General features: G+C 38.6%; 1 protein-coding gene across 2 annotated transcripts in view; it reads right to left on the bottom strand.

Annotated features, from left to right (window-relative positions):
• FBXL4 (F-box and leucine rich repeat protein 4) overlaps positions 1 to 9091 on the bottom strand; it is a 90163-nt gene extending 81072 nt beyond the window's left edge. For both annotated transcript variants that reach the window (XM_047859772.1, XM_047859771.1), the window contains exon 1: positions 8956 to 9091. The gene's annotated coding sequence lies outside the window, so the exon portion shown is untranslated. The remainder of the gene's footprint in view (positions 1 to 8955) is intronic.
• Between the last annotated feature and the right edge of the window lie 10574 nt (positions 9092 to 19665).

The following is a 19665-nucleotide window of genomic DNA, read 5'->3' on the forward strand; positions in this document are numbered from 1 at the left end:
TAATGGGTAAGAATAAGCCATCTGAGTGGTAAAATAACCCTAAACCTTTGGCAGATACACTATGTACATTTAACTAAAGTCTAAAATATTAGGAATATCTGGTTAAGGGCAATTTTAATAGACTCACTGAAGCCAGAAAAAATCTTTCTAGCTCTTAAAACCATACATTATATTGAATTTACTTTAGCCAAATACTAACTGTACATTTTTGTACAGTAAAACAAAGAGCATTTTACCTAACAGAAATATATTACATTTATACTTAGCCTCCCTAACAAAAATCCAACTACAGGATCATGGATATGTCACTTCTAGCCATTCTTGCAAAAAGAGCAACTAACTAAAATGGTATAGTACTGTTAAATTAACTTTGGTGTGCAATTTACATTCCAAAAAAAGTACTCCACTTTAAGTGTATAGTTTTTGTTTTTAATTTTTTTAATGTTTATTTATTTTTGAGAGAGGGAGAGAGAGACACACAGAGACAGAGCACGAATGGGGAAGGGGCAGAGACAGAGGGAGACCCAGAATCCCAAGCAGGCTCCAGGTTCTGAGCTGTCAGCACAGAGGCCAATGCAGGGCTCGAACTCACGAACTTTGAGAAAATGACCTGAGCCGAAGTCGGACGCTTAACCAACTGAGCCACCCAGGCTCAGAGTATAGTTTAATGAGTTTTGACAAAGACACATACCAATGTAATCATTTCCAGAACTGAAATATAGAATGTTTCCATTCAGCACAAAAGTTTCCTTGGTGCCCCCTTCCAATCATCCATCCACTTCCTTTTTTTTTTTTTTAAGTTTACTTATTTATTTTGAGAGAGAGTGCGAGAGGGTGCAAGTACATGTACACGCACACAAGTAGGAGAGGGGCAGAGAGAGAGGGAGAGAGAATCCCAAGCAGGTTGTGCACTGTCAGCACAGAGCCCGATGCAGGGCTTGAACTAACAAACTGCGAGATCATGAGCTGAGCCAAAATCAAGAGTCGGATGCTTAACTGAGTGAGCCACTCAGGTGTCCCATCCCATCCACTTCCTGCACCAGATAAAAAATAATCTGCTTCCTATCACTGTAAGTCAGATTGTCCTTTATTCTAGAATTACATAAGTGAAATAATATATCTGTATTCTGTTTAGTTTATCTTGCACAGCCTATCTTTAAGATTTATCCCTGTTATTATGTGTATCAGCAGTTTGTTCCCTTTTATTGCTGAATCATACCCATTATGTGGACATATCCTGTCACCTGCTGATAAACATTTCGTTTTGTTGTGCCAAAATGTTTCTAAAATGGCTGCAGCAGTTTACATTTCCACCAGCAGTGTGTGACAATTCTAGTTGTTCCACACCTTCATCAGTAGTTAATGCTGTCAGTCTGTAGCCATTCCAGTGGGTGGGTGGAAATATCTTGTTTTAATGACGTGGAACATTTTTTTATATCTTTATTTGCCATTTGTATCTTCTTTAGTGAGATGTCTAATTTGTCCATTTTTAAAATCAGGTTTTCTTGGTTTCACATTATTGAGTTGTAAGAGTTCTTTATACATTCTAGATACAAGTTTTTTTATCAGATATGTTTTGCAAACACTTTCTCCCAGTCTGTGCCTGGCCTTTCATCTATTTGATAATATCTTTTAAAGAGAAAAGTTTTCCATTTTTATTAAGTCCAATTTATCATTTTCTTCTTTTATTGCGTATTTTTGTGTATCCTAGCAAACATTTTACTTAAGAGCAATGTCAAGCATAATTTCAAAAAGGTAAACCCTGGGACAGATAGTATTTAATAACTTAAACCTGGGAACAGTTAATTATAGATTAATGAAATTTTAAGATGATACCAAATTGGATGCTGCAAACATTGCCGGTGGGAATGCAAAGTGGTATAGCCACTTTGGAACACTTTGGCAGTTTATAATACAGTTCAACATACCCTCACCAAAACATCTAACAATCTCACTCCTACTTTATTTATTCAAGTGTATAAAACCTATTTTCAGACAAAAATCTGTATACAAATGTTTATATATTTATTCATAATCACTCCAAGATATCCCTCAACAGATGAAAGATTAAACAACTATCCATACAATGAAATATTACTTAGTAATAAAAAGGAATGAACCATTGATTCAGCCAATAGCACAGAGGAATCTTAAAATGATTTTGTAAGTGAAAGAAGCCACACTGAAAGGCTACATATTGTATAACCTCATTTATAAGACTCTAGGAAAAAGCAAAACCATAGGGAAGACAAATAGGTCAGTGATTGCCAGAGAGTTAGGGGAAAAGACAGAGGTTGACTCCAATGATTACAAACGGCCCTCACAAAGGAATTCGTAGGATAATGGAACTGTTCTGTGTGCTTTCGATTTGTCTTTGTTTTGGACCAAAACAAAGTCAAACTGGAGATTTAATATCCCCATACCGGCTTGTTTACGGGAGCCCTACTTTATTGGCCTCTTCTTGACCAGCATACCCTGAAAGATACCTATTAGTTGGCATGTCCTGCCCATTCATTATGTCTAGCACAAAGCGGCATCACAGAGCCCCTACCACTCACCTGGCTTTAGGAAACTACCTGTCCAGAAGAGTGAACAGTGACCTTCATGACCACAGAGATTCCCAACCAGGTACAAATCAGTCAACATAGATATGCATTTATAGATATGAGTAGAATTAGCCATCTTAAAGACCAGGAAACAAGTTGGGCAATTAGAACAAATGGTCTCCAATAAAAAGTTAATAAATGATAGGGGCGCCTGGGTGGCGCAGTCGGTTAAGCGTCCGACTTCAGCCAGGTCACGATCTCGCGGTCCGTGAGTTCGAGCCCCGCGTCGGGCTCTGGGCTGATGGCTCGGAGCCTGGAGCCTGTTTCTGATTCTGTGTCTCCCTCTCTCTCTGCCCTTCCCCCGTTCATGCTTTGTCTCTCTCTGTCCCAAAAATAAATAAACGTTGAAAAAAAAAATTAAAAAAAAAAAGTTAATAAATGATAGAAGAGCACTGTCAAATAACAGTTGTTACCTTTCGTGTGGATTAATAGAGTATGGGATTCATAAAACAAGTAGAACTAATTTTTTTTAAATGTTAAGGTCTTTGAAATTAAAAACATGGTGGCTAAAGTTAAAAATTTAAATGAAAAAATGATAAGTGACTTGGAATACAAATGCAAGAAACCTAATGCCTATATAAAATGGATTCAAGAGACTGAAGCTGATGAAAATTCAAGTACATGCTAGAATATAATGTAATATTTCAGAAATTCTACAGAAGAAAAAATGTACTTAAACTCTTATTCACAGAAAAACAACAAAATGAAAAATATTTCTTGACATGCAAACATACTTCCTATAACTCTCCTTAAAAACAGTCTTTAAAAGTATTCCAATCAAAAAACAAAAGAGTTAAAATAAATATTTTTATTTTTTTTTTTTAATGTTTATTTATTTTTGAGACAGAGAGAGACACAGCATGAGCAGGGAAGGGGCAGAGAGAGAGGGAGACACAGAATGTGAAGCAGGCTCCAGGCTCTGAACTGTCAGCACAGAGCCCGACGCAGGGCTCGAACTCACAAACTGTGAGATCGTGACCTGAGCCGAAGTCAGACGCTTAACCGACTGAGCCACCCAGGCGCCCCAAAATAAATATTTTTAAAAGGGAAAGACATAATATTCAAGTCACTAGTGACTTTATAGTCAAATTTGAATCATTACAGACACAGTACTGGTGAAGGTGAAAAGGATGGTTGGGGAAAAACAAGTAATATAAAAAAGAAATCAAGTCAATAAAACTAAGAATGTAGGGAAGGCAAGGAGTCACAGTCTCATATTATTAAGAGGAAGTATAAGGGAAACAATTATATAGATGGTTTTATAATTTCCAAACTTGCAAGGGAGAAGAAAAAAGATAAATATGAATAGGTTAAATTTTCCTATGAAAAGATAAAGCCTTTTGCACAAGGAATCTCTGTAATGGAACTGTTCTGTATTTTGACTATGGTGGTGGTCACAAGATCTATATGAAACTACAGAGAATTGGGGCGCCTGGGTGGCGGAGTCGTGACTTCAGCCAGGTCACGATCTCATGGTCCGTGAGTTCGAGCCCCGCGTCGGGCTCTGGGCTGATGGCTCGGAGCCTGGAGCCTGTTTCCGATTCTATGTCTCCCTCTCTCTCTGCCCCTCCCCCGTTCATGCTCTGTCTCTCTCTGTCCCAAAAATAAATAAACGTTGAAAAAAAAATTTTTTTTTTAAAAAGAAACTACAGAGAATTAAATGCAAACACACCTAAGAGAGCACGTGAAAGTTATGAAATCTAGATGAGGTCTGTAGATTGTACCAATGTCAATTCCCTAGGTGTAATATTATACTTTAGTTATGCAAGATGCACCACAGGAGGAAACTAGGTGAAGTGTACATAGGCATTTCTCTATATTGTTTCTTATCATTGCATGTGAATCTATAATTATTCTCTTACAGACTTTCAGTTTAAGACAGGGGCAAGACTGGAGAAAGAAACGTCCAGCTATATGATGTCTGAGGTTTACAAGAGAGGCAAGTAAAGCAAAATGATGTAGGCTGATTAAAATTAAACATGGGCAATATAGATTTGGCACACACAAAACTGACAGAGATGCCAACAGTAGTATCAGACAGTATAGACTTCAAGGCAAAAAAAATCATTAAACAAGGAAAAAAGGATATTTTGTATTTTGTAAGATTAAAATCCAAGCGATTACACATAGGATGAATTCAACCACATTCGTAGTCACAGTAGGAAACCAACATATTTTACTTACTAATTTGTCAATTTTGAAGAAAAAATAATATAGAATAAATGTGTCAAATGAAAACAACAGGGAAAGGATGGCTTATCAAAATAAATGTTTTAGAAAAATATCCAGATATTTAGAAAAGTAAATTTAGGATATTAACATAGCAACTATTTCTTAATCTAAATTTATGATACAAAATATCCAATTAAGAGAATATGTACAAAGTATCTTAATAATCTTGGGGTAGAAATTCAGAGGTCATGAAGAGAATAATAGAACTGACAACATAAATACTATAAAAATGTATATATAGCAAAAGTTCCCAGGAACATTAAAAGAATATAGACTATGAAAAAAAATATATTATCAAATGGTATACCAAGTCACTAAGAGCCACAACATGTAAAGAACTATTACCACTAAGAAAAACAGAAATACTTCAACAGAAAACTAAGCAAAGAGGAAGAACATGTAAGTTACAAAAGAATACAAATGACCAGTAAACATTTATAGATATTTAACTCCACCAATAAGCAAAGAAATATAAAAATTAAGAGTAAAAAAATAGCATTTTTCATCCATAAAATTACTAAAATGTAAAAAAAAAGTAAAAATGATGGTATCATCTTAGCAGCTATGTTTTGAGACAATTCTTCACAGGTCTCTCATGTTTCTGTAGGCCTTATAAGCAGAGGCACTGATGGCCTCTGTTCCAGATTATTTTTTCAAGGATGTCTACATAGCAAACGTCCATGGTAAAGAGAGGTTTCCCTTTGGAGCAGAGGGCAGGTTTGTTTATTAACCAGAAAAATAAATATAATGCCTCTCTGTAGGGCAAAGGTTAAGCAAGTTTACTTGCAGCCCATAATGAAAGATTCAGGTTTCTTACACTCAGGCTTCCTGTCCTATAATGCAATCTACTGTGTGTGCTACAGTCACCTAGTCCTTATCACATCACCCCACAGAAACTGGGGTTCAAGGAAGAAGCACAAGAAAACGATGATACTCTGGTTACTGCTGTTGCTGTGCTTTGTCTCTGGCCCAGGAGTCTCATGTCTTCTGCCAGTATCCATGAAACTGTTGGCTTGCAAGTAGGGTAAAATCTCAGATCTGTGACAAATCTTGGCAATGATATGGTAGCAGCAGCATTCTTGTAAAGTATATAAATTTACTCTTCCAATACCTTTTGAAGAGCAATATGACAATCTATCATAATTTAAAATGTATACAGCCTTTGACCCAGCAGTTGCTTATCTAAGCATTTACACGAAGGAAATAAACAAAAGTGCAAACAAATATATACATACAAAAATGATCCCTGCAGTTTGTCTCTGATAGAAATAAATTTGCAATAGCTTAAATACCAACAGGGGGATCAGTTAAATAAATTTTAGGTTATTCCTACACTGAAATACCAAAAAGACTTTAAAAAGATAATGTTCAATGCAGTGACACAGAAAGATGCTCATCAATTATTACTAGCTGGAAATTATAGAAAATTATATATATACATATATATATATATATAGTGCCATTTATGAAATAAATGTAGACTTATACATATGTATTTTTAAAGTCTGGAAGGAGAGAGAACAAATGATTAAGTAATGATGATCTCTGGGAAATGGAGTTATGGGGTAGGTGGGCACACAACACTTTCACTTTCTCCTCTGGCTACTTCTGTATTACTTGACTTTTTTTGAAGAATGTATATATTTATTTTATAATCTAATAAAGTTTCTAAGGATCTATTACAGCAGCACTTGAAAATTCATTACATTTAAGATGTCCAGTTGGGATGGTAAAATACAAATGGACATGGGGCTGTCCTGGGTATCACTTTTATCGGCACTTATCCCTCAGAGCTGCTGAAACCAGGTAGAGAAAGTCCTGAGTCATAGCTGACGAGACACACTACACTTACTGGTAAATAACATAATGCAAAGTCTAGAGACAGGAGGATTTTGAACAGCTGCTTTTCTACCTACAACTCTGAGGAGCAACTCTACATGGCGAGTTCTGAGGTACCAAGAAAAGGGATTTATTATCTAACAATGGTTAATGATTCAACTCACCATGAAAAAGTCTAGCTAAAAAATAATTTCAAGAATAGACAAGAGACTTTAAGGGGGGGGGGCGGGGAGGAGTAACAAGGAAATCAAGTTACCCCTACCAAGTGTCATCATTCCAAAAATATTTAGTGGCCTACAACATACCAGACACTATTTTAATCACTAGATATTAAACACATTATAAAGCTAGAATAAGAAAAGCAGCACGGTATCAGCACAAGAAGCCAGAGATCACTGAACAACAGTTCAGAAAACATCCTAAGAATACACAAGAATTAAGGCCTTGGATAAATGGAGTATTTGTTATCAGTAGGAAAAAACAGAATCCAACAAATAAAGATGGGATCACTGCCTAACAATTTTGGGTGGGGGGAAGCGCCCTACTTCCTTTCTCACGTGAAAATATTCTTGAGGTAGGTTAAAGATTTATAGATGGGAAGAATAAGATCATTAAAGGTACTTAAAGAGGGGCACCTGCTTGGCTCAGTCAAGCGCCTGCTCTTCATTTCAGCTCAGGTTGTGATCTCACAATTTGTAAGATAAAGCCTGGCCTTTGGCTCTGCGCTGATAACACAGGAGCCTGCTTGGGATTCTCTCTCTCCCTCTCTCTATCCCTCCTACACAAGAACCTGTAGGTGCTCTCTCAAAAATAAACAAACATTAAAAAAGTACTAGAAAAAAACAGAGGTGAATACATACATACACACACACACACACACACACACACACCTCATGTGGCAAAAGGTCTAAGAGGACAGCAAAGTTAGCTCCTTAAGTTAAGACAGAATGTTGATCCTAGGAAAATTAAGGCAGAGACTAAGAGAGCAAAGAACAAAGGGGCAGTTTTTGCTAACTGACCATGTTCAAAGTAAAAGATAAGCAGTTAGCAATATTTTAAGATGCCACGTACAGAGTACTATAATTGCATCACTAGATCATAGCATTATAGAGAAGAAATTAACCATTTTACATTGAGTTGACCTCTCTGCTTTTCAAGTCAGTAACAGAAGAGAAGCGCAGGAAATTGAAGGTTCAGAAAAGCCAAAATTTGAGACAGTGTAAGAAGTTGGTACTCAGAAAAGAAGCATGAAAAGAAGAATCCAATTCAATGAGAAATTAGAGAGTTCCTACCATAGGGTGATGCACACTGCCACTAGGAAGACCAGTACACCGTCTCTGTACTGGTCTTCCTATAACTTAGTATCTAATAAAGGACTATAGGATAGTTGATGATGTATTAGGAAAATGTCCCTTTACTTAACCAACAGCTACAATATGCAGTATAGATCTACAGACCCATTAGGTGAGCTTTTTAAGGATAAAATGTGCCTGATACCGAGGAGTACAGGCCAGGCAGCACTAAAGGCAGCTTGTGTCCTCAACCAAATTGGAACAAGCAAGATCACAGCCCCTGGCGTAGAGTCAGTCCTCCACGGCATAACGCCAAACACGGTATCCTGTCAACGCCACTACCTGACCACAGGTTTATATCACCTTAACTTTCTATTTATCCGTATATATTTCAATCAGTGATGGCCTCTAGAGGCTATGTGACAATAAGCATTTGGGAACCATCAAGGCAATCCAAAATCACTCCCATTGTAAACAGGTTGACAAGGAAGCCCAGTGGGTGGTTAAAGTCAACACGACACTCTAAGGACACCCCTAAACATAGAAACTGCCGGTATCTTGTGGCAGCCCTGAAGACATGGGCCTGATTAGTCAAAAACCATCGATGCCAGAGGGAAATCAAGGCAACACGCACAAGAGCAACAAGTACACAGCCGGGCAGGTGGCCGACGGGGTGGCTGCTGGGTCAGCACGGCCCAGGGACACCGCGGTGTAAACAACCCTAGGCAGGGTGAACGCCGGCACGCCTCACGCCTTGCAGACAGAGCGGGACAGAGAAGCAGCACCCAAGGCACGTAAGCCATTCACAGGTGCCCAGCAAGCTCCGCAGCGCGACGCGGGCTTCGGGGGAGGGGCGATCTGTGGGGACCTCTGCCCTGCGCCCAGGCTCCCCGAAGCGCGGCGCTCCGCCCTGGCCCGGCCCCGCCCCAGCGCCGAAGGAGGAAGACGGAGACCCGCAGGAGGAAGAAGTAAAGGAAGGGCCGTACCCTGTAGGGTCCGGGAGAGGTGCGCGCCGTGGGCTTCACCAGCGACCCAGGCGGCACCGGGAGACACCGGCGCGGGGGCGGCTCCCAGAGTCCCGCGCTGCGGCGCGGCGGCGGCGAGCGCGGCCCAGCGCGACCCGGAAGGAAGACGCGAAGGCCACGAGGAGGGGCGGGGCCGAGACGGGGAAGGGGCGGAGCTAGAGGAGAGGTGGGGCGCCGCTCTGGCCTGAGGCGCTGCGCTGAGTCTGGACCGCCCTGTCCTAGGCTGAGGGGAGGAGCTTCCTACAGACTTCCCAGACTCAGTCTTGCCCTATAAATCGCCAGTTACTCCCCAGCAGGCAGTGGTTTAAATTCGCTGCAGGAGTAATCCCTTCCTCGCGCCAGCCTGCCATCTGTAGTGTACTCCTGCTAGGGCTTTTGCAGTCCAGAGTTGGTGGGTCAGGTGATGCCTAGGGGTGGTAAGGTCCTCAGAGCAAAAGCGGAAAATAAATTACAGGCGCTCTAGAGGCATAATTCACCAAATCTGCAAACCTCTTCTGCCCCAGATACAAATCCGTCCTGCAAACTCATTTCCCTCACAACATTTGGAAACTGTAACCATTACCTCTCATGAACGAGATGCTCTCACATCTCCCTTACTCGGTTACTTTTATTTTCAGTAGATACAATACCACTATTTTAAAGTTTGCATTATATTGATCTCGTTACAAGGTTTTATTAAGATGGAAAAACCTTGAATAATGAAGAGATGCTTACTCGTTACTATTTAATTGCTCCTAAAGAGGAAAAATAAAGATATTTATTTATAAAGTATATGAACTGAGCTGATATATGTGGTAAAAATTGTATGCAAAACTGGACATTTAAAAAAAGAATTGAAGTTTAATATTTAGTCTCTTTTGAGTGTGGGCAGCTTAGTGACTTGCTTCCAAAGAATATGGAAGGGAGAAAAAAGCTTTATTGTGGAGAAACCTGGTAAACACTATCTTGGCCAGATGAAAATTAGCATCAGTGATAAATCAAGTTGTAGCATGCACCCTGATATGCTGTGATGAGAAAGGGGTACTTCATCTCCATGATATTCTTCCTCAAAAGTCATAAACCCAGTCTGACCTTGAAACATCAGAAAAACCAGGAAAACCTACAAAACACCTGAACAAGCTGTCAAGTTAATGGGAAAAAAACATAACAAGGAAAAACTAAGAAGTTGTCACAGACCAGATGGACACTTGGTTGACTACACATAACATGGTATTTTGAATGGGATCCTAGAACGTGCAAAGGATGTTAGTGGGAAAACTAGCAAAATAGTGATGGAATTTAGTTAACAGTTATGTACCAATGTTGGTTTCTTAGTCGTAACAAATGTACTATTATAATACATGTTAACAAATAAGGGGGAAATATATGAATGGTATGCAGAATCTTCTGTACCACCATTGCAACTTTGCAACTTTTCTGCAAATCTCAAGTCCATTCTAAAATCAAAAGTGGAGTGCAAATAAATTCACTAATGAGTAAATAAAACCTGCCCTTTTATGATTGCCCGTGAGACTTCATTGAGTTGATACCTTTAGGGCACTCAGCCCCAGTCTAACTAAAACAGTTTCTCATTTCTAACATTATTTTGAAATCAATTTTTCATCGAGGTATAAAATATATATTCAGAAAAGGACACAAAATACCAATGGAAAGTTTCATGAAAAATGAACACACTCATGTATTCACTCACATAAAAAAAAAATAGATCATTACTAGCATTCAGAAGACCCCCTTGTTTTCTTAAATCTCTATCCTTCACTCCCCCTCAAAGGTAGCCATTTTCCTGCCTTCTAATACCAGAGTGGTTCTTGCCTTTATGTAGTTGGATTCATACATTATACGCTCTTTTCAGTGTGGCTTCTTTCTCTCAACATTAGGTTTGTGAGAGCTATTCATGTTTTTGAATATGTTGAGTATAGTGGTAGTTTCTTGAGTTTCCACTGTATAAATACACCTTAACGGACACTGAGCTATTTTTTGGGTTTGACAAACAATGTTCAAACGATGCTGTTATGAACATTTTTATTCACATCCTTTGTTGCAAATCTTTTGCACACCCCCCAATACAGTTTTGTCTCTTTGGTGTATAAGAGGTATAGTAGTTGGTGCTATTATTTGTTTTGCTTAGTGCTTTGGTTTAGTTTTGTTTTTAAAGGCACTTAGAGTGCTGCTTGGGAAGTATATAAGTTTATGTTTAAGGAAAGGGAAAGACTGGGGCAAAGTTCCATTTCTGTGACTAGAGGAATTTGGGTCATCATGGCTCAGTCTGTCCTCCCTCCAACCTTCTCCTCTCAAGTGCCATAACATTGCCATGCTTCATTCTCTAAGCGGAAGAGCCAAGTGGGGCCAAGGAAAAGGGCGATACTTATCAGTTAGTGATGGCGCTGATTTAATGGGTGAACTAATGCCTAGTTATTAAATGGAATGTTGTTTGGAGCTGAATAGCATCCCACGCCGTAACAGCACTATTACAAATAAAGAAAGTCCCAACAAAGCTTAATTGTGCATAAAGAACCAGCTCAGCAAGCTAGTTATGATCCATTCTATGTTCGCTTCAAAAGTTACAATGTTCGACTCAGATGGGGAGGCGGGCAAAGAAGCAGCAGGTTCAAAACTCTTCTTTGTCTCTAACTCTTAAAACACTCACCATCATACCCTCGACTGTTTTCAAGTGATTCGTCTGTATCTTAAAACGAAATGCCTACCAACTATAACCTTTCAGGGTGAGGCATATGCATGACAACAAGACACTATATCAGAGAGGCAGAGATAGCATATATTCAGCACACTGCAGGGAGGGCCAAAAATGTCTTCACAGTGTGCTCCCTGAGGTTTTCTGTCACTGGTTACCAAGTAAGGTCTTCTGTCGAGTCAAGATCTCTCTGAAAATGCAACTCCATGCATTGGAGTATGTAACTCAGGCAGAAAAATTTACCTCTTTATGAAATCTTCAGTTAACTAGTCTACTGAAAACTATTATTTGGTCAGTAATATCAGTCAGTCCAAGGTTTTTAATAGGCCAATGGCCAGAGAGCATGAATAATAGCCAGTAGGAATGATCTTGTGGTGAACTTTTTTCAACCTCTTATAGTCTATAAAAAGTTTTATTTTAATGTTAGTCTACCACAATTTTAATCTAGGCATAGTGACAGCCTTAAGAAAAAAGAATTTTAAGCAAGAAGTAAGCCCAAAAGTCACGTAGTCCAAATCCCTTTATTACAAATGAGGAAACTGAAGCTCAGAGAGGTTGACTTCCCCAAATCATACTGTCTGTCAAAGAAACCTAGTTCTCTGACTCTACATCCAGAGGGTAGAATACCCTCTGTAAAATAATACCACATTACTTTATGATTTAACAGAAACTTAACTATCCATATTACCATCACCTTCAAGTACCCTGAATACAGTAGAAGAAAATTGAACTTGGGAGTAGGAAGACCTGTCTATCCAGCTCTGCTGTATAAGAACTCTGTGATCTTGGATAAGTTACAACTTCTCTGAGCTTGCTCTCACTTCTATGAAATGTGCCTAACTCACACACACTGGAAAGATTCAAAGAGATCATATATGTGAAAGCACTTTGCAAGCTATGAAGTAGTATGCAAATGTATGAATATTATTAATATTTATTAAAACATGTTGAAGATAAGAAGCTGAATCTTTCCAGCACAAAATGTCAGAATAGAACCTTCATGTTCATTCTCCTCTAATCCTTTGAATTGTCACCAGAGGAGAGAAAAGCCTCAAAAGACAGGATAAATTATCGAAAGACTTATAGCAAGTTGCTGGCAAGCCAGGACTTGAATTAAGTCTCCTAACTTGCAATTTCAATGAACTTCTAATATGTTTGATAAGTGAACACTAACTACAAACCAGTAAGATGGTTTAAAATGATCTGATAAAACTTTAAGTGTTTATTTTTGAGAGAGAGAGAGAGAGAGAGAGAGACTGTGTGTGTGTGTGTGTGTGTGTGTGTGTGTGTGTGCAAGCAGGGGAAGGGCAAAGAGAGAGGAGGACAGAGGATCTGAAGCAGGCTCTGTGCGGACAGCAGCAAGCCGGATGCAAGGCTCAAACTCACAAACTGCGAGATCATGACCTGAGCCAAAGTCAGACACTCAACTGAATGAGCCATCCAGGTGCCCCAAATCTGATTAAACTTTAAACTAAATTTATACAAGTTTAGAAGGGATATCTTGAAATGCTTTTACAAGTATTTAAAAAATACATTTAAAAAATAAAAACGTATCTAACTCATACTATTTGTGCTGTTTTGACTCGTATTATTCCTTTTCCTATAGCTTGGATCACTTACTTAAAAACTTAACATTAATAAAACAGTGTCAATGGTTGAGAATAACGTAGGAGAAATACCACCTGGAAACAGTGGACAAAACACTGGAAGTGGATCTCTTCCTGAGGTAACTTCCTGCCAAGGGTTCTGTGAGGACGGAAAACACAGCCATGAAACTGATGTTCATGGCCAGGGCATCAGCTAAGGCCAAGTGAGGCTACAATCCTTCTTCTTCCTCCTTTTTCTTTTTTTAAGTGAATATGTTTTTGAAAGAGTTCCTGTGTGTTTGCATGAGGAAGATCCCTGTGGTCTATTCATAGAGTGATATGGTAATCAATAGAAAAAAGCAAAGTTTTTCTGTCCATACAGGTAAAATAAATATGTGAGGGTTTCAATATTAATGTTCCACATAATTCAATCTGCAATCCCTCAGTATTATTTTGTCCTCAATGGAAGATTCGAGAGGACTGGATTTCCCAGATAAACACTCATCATTCACCTATTTATTTGTGTCCTTGCACAACTGTGACTGTCCCTTCCCCACTGTAATATAATCTGTGTATTTAAAACAAAACAATTGAGGGGCACCTGGGTGGCTCAGTCAGTGAAGCGTCCGACTTCAGCTCAGGTCACGATATCGTGGTCCGTGGGTTCGAGCCCCGTGTCGGGCTCTGGGCTGATGGCTCAGAGCCTGGAGCCTGCTTCTGCTTCTGTGTCTCCCTCTCTCTCTGCCCCTCCCCCGTTCATGCTCTGTCTCTCTCTGTCTCAAAAATAAATAAAAAACGTTTAAAAAAATTAAAAGAGAAAACCTCTTATTTAAAAAAAATTGAAAATATGATTTTCTGGGTAACCTAAATCCTTTGGAAAATAAAGGAGTGTATCCTATTTGTGTTATTGAGCCATAAGTATTTTCCCCATCTGGTTAATATGAGTAATAAAATGTATATAGTAAATACAAATGACTCAAGAATAATTTATTAAGCATAATTTAAAATGAAATCTTTACCACAATTGTTGAACCCTTATTATAAATCTTCCCTCAAAACCAGTATTCTTTGCCAGTGCGTTTCTTTCATCCAGCAGCCCTGCCTCTCTCGTCGATAGTGTGTGAAAGGACAGTGGTAATCTGACCAAAAGCTCCCTAAAAGTGCATTTTTAAATATCAATCTTTGAGATGCTCCAACTGTTTGGAGTTTCTTGGTTAGATTCCTCAATGCCTTATTGGGAAAAATTCCTCTATTTCAAAGTCATTTAAAAAGAAAAGACAGAAAACAAATTTACAAATAGGCTTGCTTTTCTTCCCTCCTGGTTTTAAATTGGTAGAAGTTCCAGAATTTTGAGGAGAAATTGGCTTTTCTTTAATAGGTTCCTCAGAACATTATTGAAGACAAAGCTCCCTATTATATACTGTTCTATAGCTATTCTTTTGTTTTGTGTATCATTTCAGCCTTTAATGGTGAGAGATTTGAGTGCTTTCGAGTAGGGGTCTTTTCCTCCAAATCAAATGACTCATAAAGCAAGTCAGTAAGAGAAGAGGGTGAGAAGCCAGGATGGCCTGCTGGCTGCGTTCCCCCTTCCGCCCGCCTCCTGGCCCCCTGCCCTCTGAGAACGCCTGTGGCTGCCAGGACGGCACAAACAACTTGGAGACGGGCCAGACAAGATTTAACGATGGGCACTTGGGATCGATCTGTTATGGAACCGGGCACTTTCTTTACTATTTACTAAGTAGATTGCTATTCATATAGTGTTGGACTATTTTATAGGATAAGATGTCTTGGGCTAATTTCAAATTTGTATGTCCTATTTCCCTAATAATGAATATTTTTCCATAGCCTTTAGTGCAGCTGGAAAACAAGCTTAATGCAATCAGTCAAAAGTACCTCTTTAGAGAAGCAACGCAAGTATTTGAAATTCAGAAGAGTGGGTCTTTGAGCTACTTTCTTTGAAGGTCATATTGAGGATAGGAGGAGCCACCATACTATTTCTAAGGGACAATAGTAGTATTTTATTCTTCCACTAATAATAATTCATGTTCATTTAGACTAAAAGAGCTCACATACAAATTGTGTTTGATGTCTTTTCTATTCCAATTTTGTCTGTGCTTCCAACTACAGACAAGAATCTAAGCAGGCATTCTTTTACATGGAATGATTGATGGATACAATTTAGGTAAAAATAGTAAAAGTCCTATAGGCCAATACTTCTAAAACTTCAATGTGCAATGGAATATTATTCAGCCATGAGAAAGGAAGATATTCTTTCATTTGTGACAACATGAAAGGACCCTGGGCACATTATGCTAAGTGAGATAAGGCAGACCTCACTTATGTGGAATTTTGAAAAGTTAAAACTATAAAAAAAAAAGAATAAAATGATGGTTACTAGGGGTTTGGGAGGGAAGGATTAAAATGATGGTGTTTAAGGGTACAAACTTATAACAAGTAGTAAATAAACCATAGAGATCTAATGCACAGTATCATGAATACAGATTGATAATGTTGTAGCATAATTATGTAATGTGATAAATATTGCTACATGGGCAATCATATTACAATATGTAATATTATATGTTATATGTAATATATATATGTGTGTCCCCAAAAAGGGGACACCTGGGTGCTCAATCAGCCAAGTGTCCGACTTGATTTTGTCTCAGGTCATAATCTCACAGTTCACGAGATCAAGCCCGCATCATACTCTACACCAACAGCATGGAGCCTGCATAGGATTCTCTCTCTCTCTCTCTCTCTCTCTCTCTCTCTGCTCCTTCCCCACTCACACTTTCTCTCTCTTTCTCTCAAAATAAATAAATAAGCATTTTTTAAAAAACAATATATGAATGTGTCAAGGCAATACATTGTGCACTTTAAACTCACACAATGTCACCTATCCAATTTATCCAATAAAAAAAAAAACAACCTTTAATGTGTATATGAACCTCCTGGGAATCATGTTAAAATATGATTCTGATTGTGGGTAAAGCCTGAGTTCCGAACTTATAACAAGCTCCCAGATGATCCAGGTGCTACTGACCTCTGAACTACACTTTCAGTGGAAAACTTTAGGCCATTTCACCAGCAGAGTATTATGTCTGAACTGTGAAGACTTACAGTGAACAGGTACTAATATTACAAAGCAACACCTCAACTTCAAGTGGAGACTCGAATAAAGTAAATGCATAGAGTCTCGTCAAACATTTGTATTGACTCCTTTCAATAGTGTTAGATTTCCTTGGGAATAGGGACGGGTAATCCATAGTCTCTTTCTGTTTTACTGAAAAAGCAGGCACAAGAGAAAAATCTGTGAAGTGATGGCACAAATGGTCATCGCTTTAGTCTCAGAAGACTGTGGCAGGCCCATCTTGCAAGGTAATCGAGAAAGCCGGCAGCCAATATTAGAACAGTCTGGGGATAAAATTCTGGCCTATGCCAACACCGCATGGGCTTGACCAATTTAACTTTCTGTATGTCAAAGTTCTCCACCAGTAATGTCACATCTCCAGCCGCCGTTCTGCTGCGTCCCGCTGTGTCCCGCCTTTGTTTTCACCCAGCACAAGTGCAGCAAGGAAACGAGGGCATAAGAAAAACATCAGGTTTGTTATTCACAGCAACAGCTCCAGGCCCAGACAGCTCCAAAGTAAATCTGAGCAAGGTCTTGCTGTGACTTTGTGACCAAAGACTTAATGTTCTCATACCATTAGTGGGCTCTGGCACTTTATCAAACCTGTGATATTGACTAACTACCAGTAATTGCTGATTTATGGGCAAAGTTTTCTTAGCCTTGTTTTCTTCGGGATTCTAATATACCTTCATCTTCTGGAAACGTGTTGAATCAGTCAGTTCACGTTCTCTGTGAGCTTTGCTGTTGACATATCTAAATAGAGGACATCTTGCCCTTTTACCTGTTGCTGTTGAGATGACTTTGTAGTACTTTACGTGCCTTAAGCTATCTCTTAAGGAAAAAAAAAACACACTTCTGTGCATGCAGGGAGGGCATATGGGGAATAAATTGTATTGGTCTATAATTTGTAAAAGCTCTTTACTTAAGCAGGGTAAGATAATGATATAACTAGAAGCATTTCTAAAGAGCATCTTGTCCAGGATGACAAATGAATTTCATTTCTAGTGCCGCAGGATGGAGGGATGAGGGCAGATGTACCTTTCATTTTCTAATCCAGGTCTAGTATCAAACCTAACTTCTAGTCCATGCTTTCCTTCTCTTGTTCTTTGTTTCCTTTTTCTTTTCTATCTTTCTTTCTTCTCTCCACCTAAAATACAACTCCCTAGCTAAATACAAGTACCAACCTGACCTCAAAATTACATCTCAGGAAGGATTAGGGTCATACCAAGAGCGTAGGACAACCCTATCCATTTAACCTCCCCTTCAAACTTCTCCTACTTATTCCATCACTGACCGGCACCTGGGGCTCCCCAGAACCACTTCCATGATGGCCTTTGTGCTCTAGCATTTCCACAGGGGTCCATATTACTGTGAGTGCTTTGTGCCTGTATGGTCATATTACAGTAACCCTTGAACCACACTATAAAATGTTTATAACCAAGCCACAGCTCACAACAGTTGGACACATCAATATATCTCTGGTTTCCATTTAATTCCTTTTCCAGAATCAGTAACTGCTGTCAGGTGCTTCCTTTATCTCTCTTCACACTTCCTCATGCATTGCATCCAGCACTGGGAGGCAGGCAGAGGTTGGTGAGAGTATTTGAGATCTTATAATATCTTGGAAGTGTCCAAGTATAGAAATAGATCTTGTCCTGTTTATTTCTGGATTCAGGAGAGTGCTAATTGCAACCAAGACGTCTAGAGCTGAGTTAGATTTCTCTCTGGCAGTGTGACCTTGGCTGAGCTACTTCACCTTTTTGATAGTTTGTCAAGTGTGGATAATGGCATCTCCTCTTAAATGTGCTTAATCAAAGAAGATATGCAAAAGAACTTTGCTCTCTCCACAGGAAAGGTTCTGGTCTACATAAATACAAAGAATTATTAAGATACTGATATTTTCAGGCTGAGTTAAGTGCGATTGAATTTTACAGCATTAAATGTGCATGTTCAGTGATTTCTTTATTGGTAGGCTGATTCTTAGTATGTTAATGAAGACCTATGTATAGTTTTCTTGATTAACTCATGGCTCAAGACTTGTCACTTCAAATACCAAACAAGACTTTGTTTTTTGAGGTGTTGCGTCCAATATCTCAATTATTCATCTTAGGAATTAGTGTAAAATTAGCGCAGATCCCTGTTCATATGGAAATAGATGGGTATGTTAATTGGAATGCTGCAGCTGGAAAAAAGTCTTGCATAATGAACGGATTGATATTAATACCTTTGAATGGAAGATGTATATCATATTGTTAGTAAGAAATAATCCATTCATGTGTACTTGTTCTAAACAATTATTTTATGTGGTTTATCTTACTTCTAAAGTACAAGCTATTCAATGTATTTAGGAAATATTTTGAAATGGAAATACGCTAACACATTTTTAAATTAAAGTAAAAGCTATGTTGAAACATTGAAATTTCTTCCTGGCTCCTTTCTTATATTTTCTGTTAATTTCAATCTCTAAATGTTCATAGTCACTGGAGGGTTTATTAACTCTTAATCAGAACTGGATTTTCACTAACTATACAGATAAAATACTAGGTATGTGTGATAACTTGCCATAACTGACTTCCTTCAGGTAGGTCTCTCAGAGCCTTTTCTGGGTTTATATACAAAGGTAAGCCCATAGTGGCAACAATAATTTATAGAAATGCTGAAGGAAATGAGATACCAGTTTATATCACAATTTCCATCGTATATATATAGACTTATGTATAAATGTACACACACACACACACACACACACACCCTGGACTCAAGTTGAGGCCTTTAATCAATTTTAAGTTTCTAAAGCATTTCACTACATATATGCCTTATTATAATATAACTTTATTCTAATATTTCACCATCCCTTTCATTTAGAAATTTAACTCCACAATCTTATATTGAGGATCTATTATGTGAAAGGCACTCTGCTAAATGTTGCAGAGGAAATAAGGTCTAACAAGGACTTCACCATCTAGGCCTACAAATATCCATGTGTACAAATATCTTAATCACAAGAGGAGGGTTTAAAAGCATTCTCAACAAAATTCTGCGTGAGCATAAAGTTAGACAAACTTGTCACTAAGCATGGCCGCTTAAAGGAGTTGGCATGTTTAACTGAGCTGAAACGATAACAATTTCAGGGATTTCCAGGCAAAGGCAACAACATGATAAAAAGCCTGCAGGGGGGTGGAAAAAGAGGCAGAAAGTGTTTTGGGATCGGTAATGAGAGAGAGTTGCAAAGATTGGCAAAGTATGTCCTACTTCTTTCC

The sequence above is a fragment of the Prionailurus viverrinus genome, chromosome B2 (assembly GCF_022837055.1).
Source record: "Prionailurus viverrinus isolate Anna chromosome B2, UM_Priviv_1.0, whole genome shotgun sequence".
NCBI classification, from domain to species: domain Eukaryota; kingdom Metazoa; phylum Chordata; class Mammalia; order Carnivora; family Felidae; genus Prionailurus; species Prionailurus viverrinus.